Here is an 8,040-nt window from a genome sequence, read left to right as displayed (position 1 = left end):
CCGCAGGAAATCGCCACTTAACCATCTTTGTTCCAAAGTGAAACTTATCAGCCTCGGGAATCTCTCCACCAAACGGGACTTCTCATCCCTGGACATGGTGTAAGCCAGAGGTATGTGAAGAGATACTGTGAAAATATTGTCAGTTGACAGTTGAAAAAATGTTTAGGAAGCAAACCATATAATTTAGGCTCCAGCTTTGTAAATCTTGAGAAACTCTTTGGGAAATGGAATCAGAGGAGAATGAAGAAGTGTGAACTGTCGGACCGAGTAGAGGACGGGACATTGACTCTGAAGGTCTCGGGACAGGAACTGATCTGAGACATTGAAGTCATTCTCGCTCACGTACGTGAGGAATGCAAACTTCATCTGGACTCTGGGACAATGAAAATCTCTGGAACACTCAAGACAATATCCAAATATTTACTGGGATCACTACAGTACGAGTACGAGAGATGAGTAATTTTTTGCCCAGTGTGTGCAGGAGGGCTTCCTGACACAGTACGTACACATGCCTTCAAGGGACAAAGCCACTTTCGATTTAGTACTGGGTAACGAGCCTGGCCAGGTTTTAGATTCGGAAGTAGGTGACTTTGGAGACAGCGATCACAATTCTCTCAGGTTTACTTTCGTGAATGAAAGGAATAGGTGTACTCCACGGAGCAAGAGTTTCAGCTAGTGGAAGGGAAATTACGATGCAATGAGGTAAGATTTAGGAAGCGTAGAATGGGGTAGGAAACTGCAGGGGGTGAGCACATTAAAATGTGGAGCTTATTCAAGGAAAAGCTCCTGTGTGTCCTAGATAAGTATGGACCTGTCAGGCAGGGAGGAAGATATAGAATGCGTGAGCCGTAGTTTACTAAGGAAGTGGAATCCCTGGTCAAGAAGAACAAGAAGTCTTATGTTAGGACAAAATGTGAAAACTCAGTTAGAACGCTCGAGGGTTCCAACGATATCAGGAGAGACCTAATAAGAGAGCTGAGAAGAGCCAGGAGGAGACATGAGCAGTTGTTGGCAGATAGGATCAGGGTTAACCCTAAGGCTTTCCATAGGTATGTCAGGAATAAAAGAATGACGAGAGTTAAATTTGTGACAATCAAGGATAATAGTGGGAAGTTGTGTGTGGAGTCAGAGGAGATAGGGGAAGCACGAAATAAATATTTTTCGACAGTGTTCGCTATAGAAAATGAAAATGTTGGCGAGGAAGATACAGAGCTACTTGCGTCTAGACGAGAAGAGATTGAGGTTCACAAGAAAGAGATATTAGAAATACTGCAGAGTGTGAAAATAGATAAGTCAGCTGGGCCGGATGGGAGCGATCTGATTTTGTTTAGCAAATGCACTGCAGGAAGGTACAAATCAAGCTGATGCTTACAACGGCTCGTTTTGAGCCGCTAATTTCAGTGAAGTGGCAGCGCCAATAAAAGGTGTCACGCATCTCGTCTAATTCCACATCCTGAGCTCGAAATGACCCGAGGTTTCTCGCCGAGTTTATGCAGGGTCTTGTTTGGACGACACCATGACACTTTTGCACTGGAGTGGATCATGAAATCGCGTCGTGACTGTGAATAAAACGATGGAAACTTCCAGCAGAGAAGGAGGCGACCCTGAAGCAGGCAGCTGAGGACAAATGTCTCTCCTTTGCCAGTGAAAGGCACTGCTTCACAAATTGGAAACTTCGAAGTGAAGCAATGTTGGTGATTATCTTCGGTGCTTGTTCACCTTTTTAATTCTGATTCCGTGAAAGTCCATGGCATTACATATCGACATTCTGCCAAGTGCAGGTTTGTCTCTTGGGCCAGTGGCGTAATGGATAACGCGTCTGACTTCGGATCAGAAGATTGTAGGTTCGAGTCCTACCTGGCTCGAGGGGGGGATGTTTCGCTTTAACCGTGGTATACGTTGACGCTCCCCTGTAAAGTTCTCTCGGGACATCTCCTCTGTGCTTCCGCATGTAAAGCTTGCATTTGTCCTATTGTCCATTTCAAATTCCAGCTCTCCACAACGGACACCTCCGTCAGTTTGGCGGTATTTTCTGGTGTGTCTCCCTCTGTGGTGAAAATGAGCATGAGCTCCTCAAAAGAGTTACAATTCGTTATACTTCGGTCCCATTATTGTGCAATGTAAGAACATAGGATAACCTCATTGACATTTGACCTGGAAACGTTAGAACACACGAGGCTTTGGGCCAAAGTTCGAAACTGCGACTGGAATACATGGCTCTCTGATTAGCCGCAATGCACACGGGCGGAATGGCCTTTTCCCACTTTGTAAATCTTCGAAGACAATTTGAAAAAAAATCTGCAACGAAAATGTTCAGACAGGGTGTTTTATTTACACCAAATACGATAGTATCTATCGCCTTGTCTTGTTATTTACTTGTGAGGATTCGGTACTCTCAGCACCGTGGCCCGGATCGTATTCCCGCTCATGGAATGGTTGTATTGTTCAGCAAACATATCGGTGTACCAGTACTTCTGCCGATTTTCCGATGCTGGCAGGTCATTGGTTTTGTCCAAAACATTATGAAGGTTAACATAAAACAAATAGCTGCAGGTGCTGGAAATCTGAGCCAAAAACGAAAATTGTTTGTGCAGCGGAGCATGACTGGCAACAGAAACGTCGACTCTCCTGCTCCTCGGATGCAGCCTGACCTGCTGTGCTTTTCCAGCATCACTCTGATCTAAAGTCAGGTTTCCAGCATCTGCAGTCCTCACTTTTGCCTAGTTTCTTCAGTGTCTCTGGTTCCCAATTCAAGAAGTCCATCTCTAGCGGTTTCATGTTTGTACCTCCGTGCTGAGGAGTTGAAGAGTGAAGAAAAGTAACTCACCTCCTCCATCTCTGGGGTAATTAGGGACTGAAAATGAATCGTGTCACATTGAAATATATCTACATGCGAATTAATCTCTGTCTTTTATTGGGAACCATCTCTTTCATTGTAACCATCAGGAAAGATCATTTCGTTCGCCAGAAAAAGAAATGAATGTGTCACTAACCTTTGTTTGCTTCAGGTCCGAGAATACTCAGATCAATAGCTCCCTTGCTTACTTCTGATGGTCATGTTCGCAAAGAGATATGGCAAATTGCCAAGTGTGATTTTCCTTTCCTTTCAATAAATAATTTTGACTCAGTTTGCCTGCAAATATCTTTTCCTACCTTTGTGCTTTTCTTCTTTTACATTGGTGTCTCGCAGCTTACAAATGACAGCAAAGGTATGAAAGGAGATGGGAGCATTTCGCTCATCAAGTCAACGGTAGCTTTCAATGAGATCACGGCTGATTAGGTCAATGCTAAACACACCTGAGCCGTCTGTAGTCATGGCCGAGTGGTTCAGGCGATGGATTAGAAATCCATTGGGGTTTCCCCACGTAGGTTCGAATTCTGCTGACTATGTTATGAATGCTTTCCTGCTGGTACAATTTTCGCTCAAAGTTCAGAAAAACTATTTTGTGAACCAGGCCGGTAATTTGATTAGACTTGGGAAACTCGAGTTCTACATCAGAAATGTTCCATATTTAAAACATTATCTCTGTTTCTCTTTCCAGATACACTGCTCGACACATCGGATTTCTGCAGCTGTTATTGAACATCCTGAGCAGAAGTGCTGCTTTTCATTAGATTCCTTTAATCCCTGTCCACTGTTCTCTGACTCGGGTCAGTGGCAACACTTCCTCCTGCTCGTCAAAGTGCTCATTCCCCACCGTTCCCTCTCCCATCATTAGAAACAACCGCAGGAAATCGCCACTTAACCATCTTTGTTCCAAAGTGAAACTCATCAGCCTCGGGAATTTCTCCACCAAACGGGACTTCTCATCCCTGGACATGGTGCAAGCCAGAGGTATGTGAAGAGATACTGTGAAAATATTGTCAGTTGGCAGTTGAAAAAATGTTTAGGAAGCAAACCATATAATTTAGGCTCCAGCTTTGTAAATCTTGAGAAACTCTTTGGGAAATGGAATCAGAGGAGAATGAAGAAGTGTGAACTGTCGGACCGAGTAGAGGACGGGACATTGAATCTGATGTTCTCGGGACAGGAACTGATCTGAGACATTGAAATCATTCTCGCTCACGTACGTGAGGAATGCAAACTTCATCTGGACTCTGGGACAATGAAAAACTCTGGAACACTCAAGACAATATCCAAATATTTACTGGGATCACTACAGTACGAGTACTATAGATGAGTCATTTTTTGCCCAGTGTGTGCAGGAGGGCTTCCTGACACAGTACGTACGCATGCCTTCAAGGGACGAAGCCACTTTCGATTTAGTACTGGGTAACGAGCCTGGCCAGGTTTTAGATTCGGAAGTAGGTGAGCACTTTGGAGACAGCGATCCCAATTCTCTCAGGTTTACTTTCGTGATTGAAAGGGATAGGTGTACTCCTCGGAGCAAGAGTTTCAGCTGGTGGAAGGGAAATTACGATGCAATGAGGTAAGATTTAGGAAGCGTAGAATGGGGTAGGAAACTGCAGGGGGTGAGCACATTAAAATGTGGAGCTTATTCAAGGAAAAGCTCCTGTGTGTCCTAGATAAGTATGCACCTGTCAGGCAGGGAGGAAGATATAGAACGCGTGAGCCGTGGTTTACTAAGGAAGTGGAATCCCTGGTCAAGAAGAACAAGAAGTCTTATGTTAGGACAAAATGTGAAAACTCAGTTAGAGCGCTCGAGGGTTCCGACGATATCAGGAGAGACCTAAAAAGAGAGCTGAGAAGAGCCAGGAGGAGTCATGAGAAGTTGTTGGCAGATAGGATCAGGGTTAACCCTAAGGCTTTCCATAGGTATGTCAGGAATAAAAGAATGACGAGAGTTAAATTTGTGACAATCAAGGATAATAGTGGGAAGTTGTGTGTGGAGTCAGAGGAGATAGGGGAAGCACGAAATAAATATTTTTCGACAGTGTTCGCTATAGAAAATGAAAATGTTGGCGAGGAAGATACAGAGCTACTTGCGTCTAGACGAGAAGAGATTGAGGTTCACAAGAAAGAGATATTAGAAATACTGCAGAGTGTGAAAATAGATAAGTCAGCTGGGCCGGATGGGAGCGATCTGATTTTGTTTAGCAAATGCACTGCAGGAAGGTACAAATCAAGCTGATGCTTACAACGGCTCGTTTTGAGCCGCTAATTTCAGTGAAGTGGCAGCGCCAATAAAAGGTGTCACGCATCTCGTCTAATTCCACATCCTGAGCTCGAAATGACCCGAGGTTTCTCGCCGAGTTTATGCAGGGTCTTGTTTGGACGACACCATGACACGTTTGCACTGGAGTGGATCATGAAATCGCGTCGTGACTGTGAATAAAACGATGGAAACTTCCAGCAGAGAAGGAGGCGACCCTGAAGCAGGCAGCTGAGGACAAATGTCTCTCCTTTGCCAGTGAAAGGCACTGCTTCACAAATTGGAAACTTCGAAGTGAAGCAATGTTGGTGATTATCTTCGGTGCTTGTTCACCTTTTTAATTCTGATTCCGTGAAAGTCCATGGCATTACATATCGACATTCTGCCAAGTGCAGGTTTGTCTCTTGGGCCAGTGGCGTAATGGATAACGCGTCTGACTGCGGATCAGAAGATTGTAGGTTCGGGTCCTACCTGGCTCGAGGGGGGGATGTTTCCCTTTAACCGTGGTATACGTTGACGCTCCCCTGTAAAGTTCTCTCGGGACATCTCCTCTGTGCTTCCGCATGTAAAGCTTGCATTTGTCCTATTGTCCATTTCAAATTCCAGCTCTCCACAACGGACACCTCCGTCAGTTTGGCGGTATTTTCTGGTGTGTCTCCCTCTGTGGTGAAAATGAGCATGAGCTCCTCAAAAGAGTTACAATTCGTTATACTTCGGTGCCATTATTGTGCAATGTAAGAACATAGGATAACCTCATTGACATTTGACCTGGAAACATTAGAACACACGAGGCTTTGGGCCAAAGTTCGAAACTGCGACTGGAATACATGGCTCTCTGATTAGCCGCAATGCACACGGGCGGAATGGCCTTTTCCCACTTTGTAAATCTTCGAAGACAATTTGAAAAAAAATCTGCAACGAAAATGTTCAGACAGGGTGTTTTATTTACACCAAATACGATAGTATCTATCGCCTTGTCTTGTTATTTACTTGTGAGGATTCGGTACTCTCAGCACCGTGGCCCGGATCGTATTCCCGCTCATGGAATGGTTGTATTGTTCAGCAAACATATCGGTGTACCAGTACTTCTGCCGATTTTCCGATGCTGGCAGGTCATTGGTTTTGTCCAAAACATTATGAAGGTTAACATAAAACAAATAGCTGCAGGTGCTGGAAATCTGAGCCAAAAACGAAAATTGTTTGTGCAGCGGAGCATGACTGGCAACAGAAACGTCGACTCTCCTGCTCCTCGGATGCAGCCTGACCTGCTGTGCTTTTCCAGCATCACTCTGATCTAAAGTCAGGTTTCCAGCATCTGCAGTCCTCACTTTTGCCTAGTTTCTTCAGTGTCTCTGGTTCCCAATTCAAGAATTCCATCTCTAGCGGTTTCATGTTTGTATCACCGTGCTGAGGAGTTGAAGAGTGAAGAAAAGTAACTCACCTCCTCCATCTCTGGGGTAATTAGGGACTGAAAATGAATCGTGTCACATTGAAATATATCTACATGCGAATTAATCTCTGTCTTTTATTGGGAACCATCTCTTTCATTGTAACCATCAGGAAAGATCATTTCGTTCGCCAGAAAAAGAAATGAATGTGTCACTAACCTTTGTTTGCTTCAGGTCCGAGAATACTCAGATCAATAGCTCCGTTGCTTACTTCTGCTGGTCATGTTCGCAAAGAGATATGGCAAATTGCCAAGTGTGATTTTCCTTTCCTTTCAATAAATAATTTTGACTCAGTTTGCCTGCAAATATCTTTTCCTACCTTTGTGCTTTTCTTCTTTTACATTGGTGCCTCGCACCTTACAAATGACAGCAAAGGTATGAAAGGAGAGGAAGATACTGAGATACTTACGTCCAGAGTACTAGAGATTGAGGTTCACAAGGATTAGGTGATAGAAATACTGCAGAATGTGATAACAGACAAGTCCCCTGGGGATGTGATCTGTCCTCGTATCCTCTGGGAAGCAAGGGAAGAGATTGATGAGCATTTGGCATCGATCGTCAAATCATCGTTATCTACAGGAATAGTGCCTGTGCAATGGAGCATAGCATACGTTGTTCCCGTGTTCAAAAAGTGTCGTAGAGACAACCCTGCTAATTACAGACCAGTGAGTCTCACTGCAGTTGTTAGTAACGTGTTGGAAAAGGTTATTATAGATAGGATTTATGACCATCTAGAAAAGAAAAATCTGATCAGGGACAGTCAGCACGGTTTTGTGATGGGTAGGCCTTGCCTAACGAATCTTATTGACTTTTTTGACAAAGTGACCAAACAGGGAGATGACAGTAAACCGGTTGATGTGGTGGATATGGGTTTCAGCAAGTTGTTCGATAAGGTTCCCCACAATAGGCTATTATATAAAATGCGATGGAATGGAATTGTGGGAGAGATGGCAGCTTTGATCATTAATTGGCTTGCCAATAGAAAACATTGTTATAGTTGATGGAACATGTTCTTCTTGGTGTCCAGGTACTGGCGACGTACCACAAGGGTCGGTGTTAGGTCCACTGCTGTTACATGAGGTCTAACCTTGCCAATCAGTCTCCCATGGGGAACATTGTTGAACGCCTTACTGAAGTCCATATAGATCACATTTACTGCTTCGTCCTCATCAATCTTCTTTGTTATTTCAAAAAATTCATTCAAGTTTGTGAGACATGACTTCCCACGCACAAAGCCATGTTAACTGTCCCGAATCAATCCTTGTCTTTCCAAATACATGTACATTCTGTTCCTCAGGATTCCGTCCAACAATTAGAGCATTCTTGGCAGATGCAGTTTCATGTCGGGAATGCGAGTTCATATACTTTGTTGGGAAGAATCAAAAGACACGCTACTATTAAAATCGATAGAAACGCAAAAGATGTGCAGTGCAGAGGAGTCTCAGTGTTCTTATACATGAAACGAACAAAGGTTAATC

General features: G+C 43.9%; 2 non-coding genes across 2 annotated transcripts; both read left to right on the top strand.

Moving 5' to 3' along the window:
• Positions 1-1,792: 1,792 nt before the first annotated feature.
• trnar-ucg (transfer RNA arginine (anticodon UCG)) lies at positions 1,793-1,865 on the top strand. Its single transcript has one exon. It is a non-coding gene; the product is annotated as a tRNA-Arg (tRNA).
• A 3,655-nt stretch (positions 1,866-5,520) lies between these two features.
• Positions 5,521-5,593, top strand: trnar-gcg (transfer RNA arginine (anticodon GCG)). The gene has a single exon. It is a non-coding gene; the product is annotated as a tRNA-Arg (tRNA).
• The last annotated feature ends 2,447 nt before the right edge of the window (positions 5,594-8,040 follow it).

The sequence above is a fragment of the Chiloscyllium plagiosum genome, unplaced genomic scaffold, assembly GCF_037043375.1.
Source record: "Chiloscyllium plagiosum isolate Xiang-an unplaced genomic scaffold, Cpla_swu_hap1 HiC_scaffold_29, whole genome shotgun sequence".
NCBI lineage: Eukaryota > Metazoa > Chordata > Chondrichthyes > Orectolobiformes > Hemiscylliidae > Chiloscyllium > Chiloscyllium plagiosum.
The sequence above is the reverse complement of the archived record's forward strand: the minus strand, read 5'-3'. Positions and strand labels throughout refer to the sequence as shown.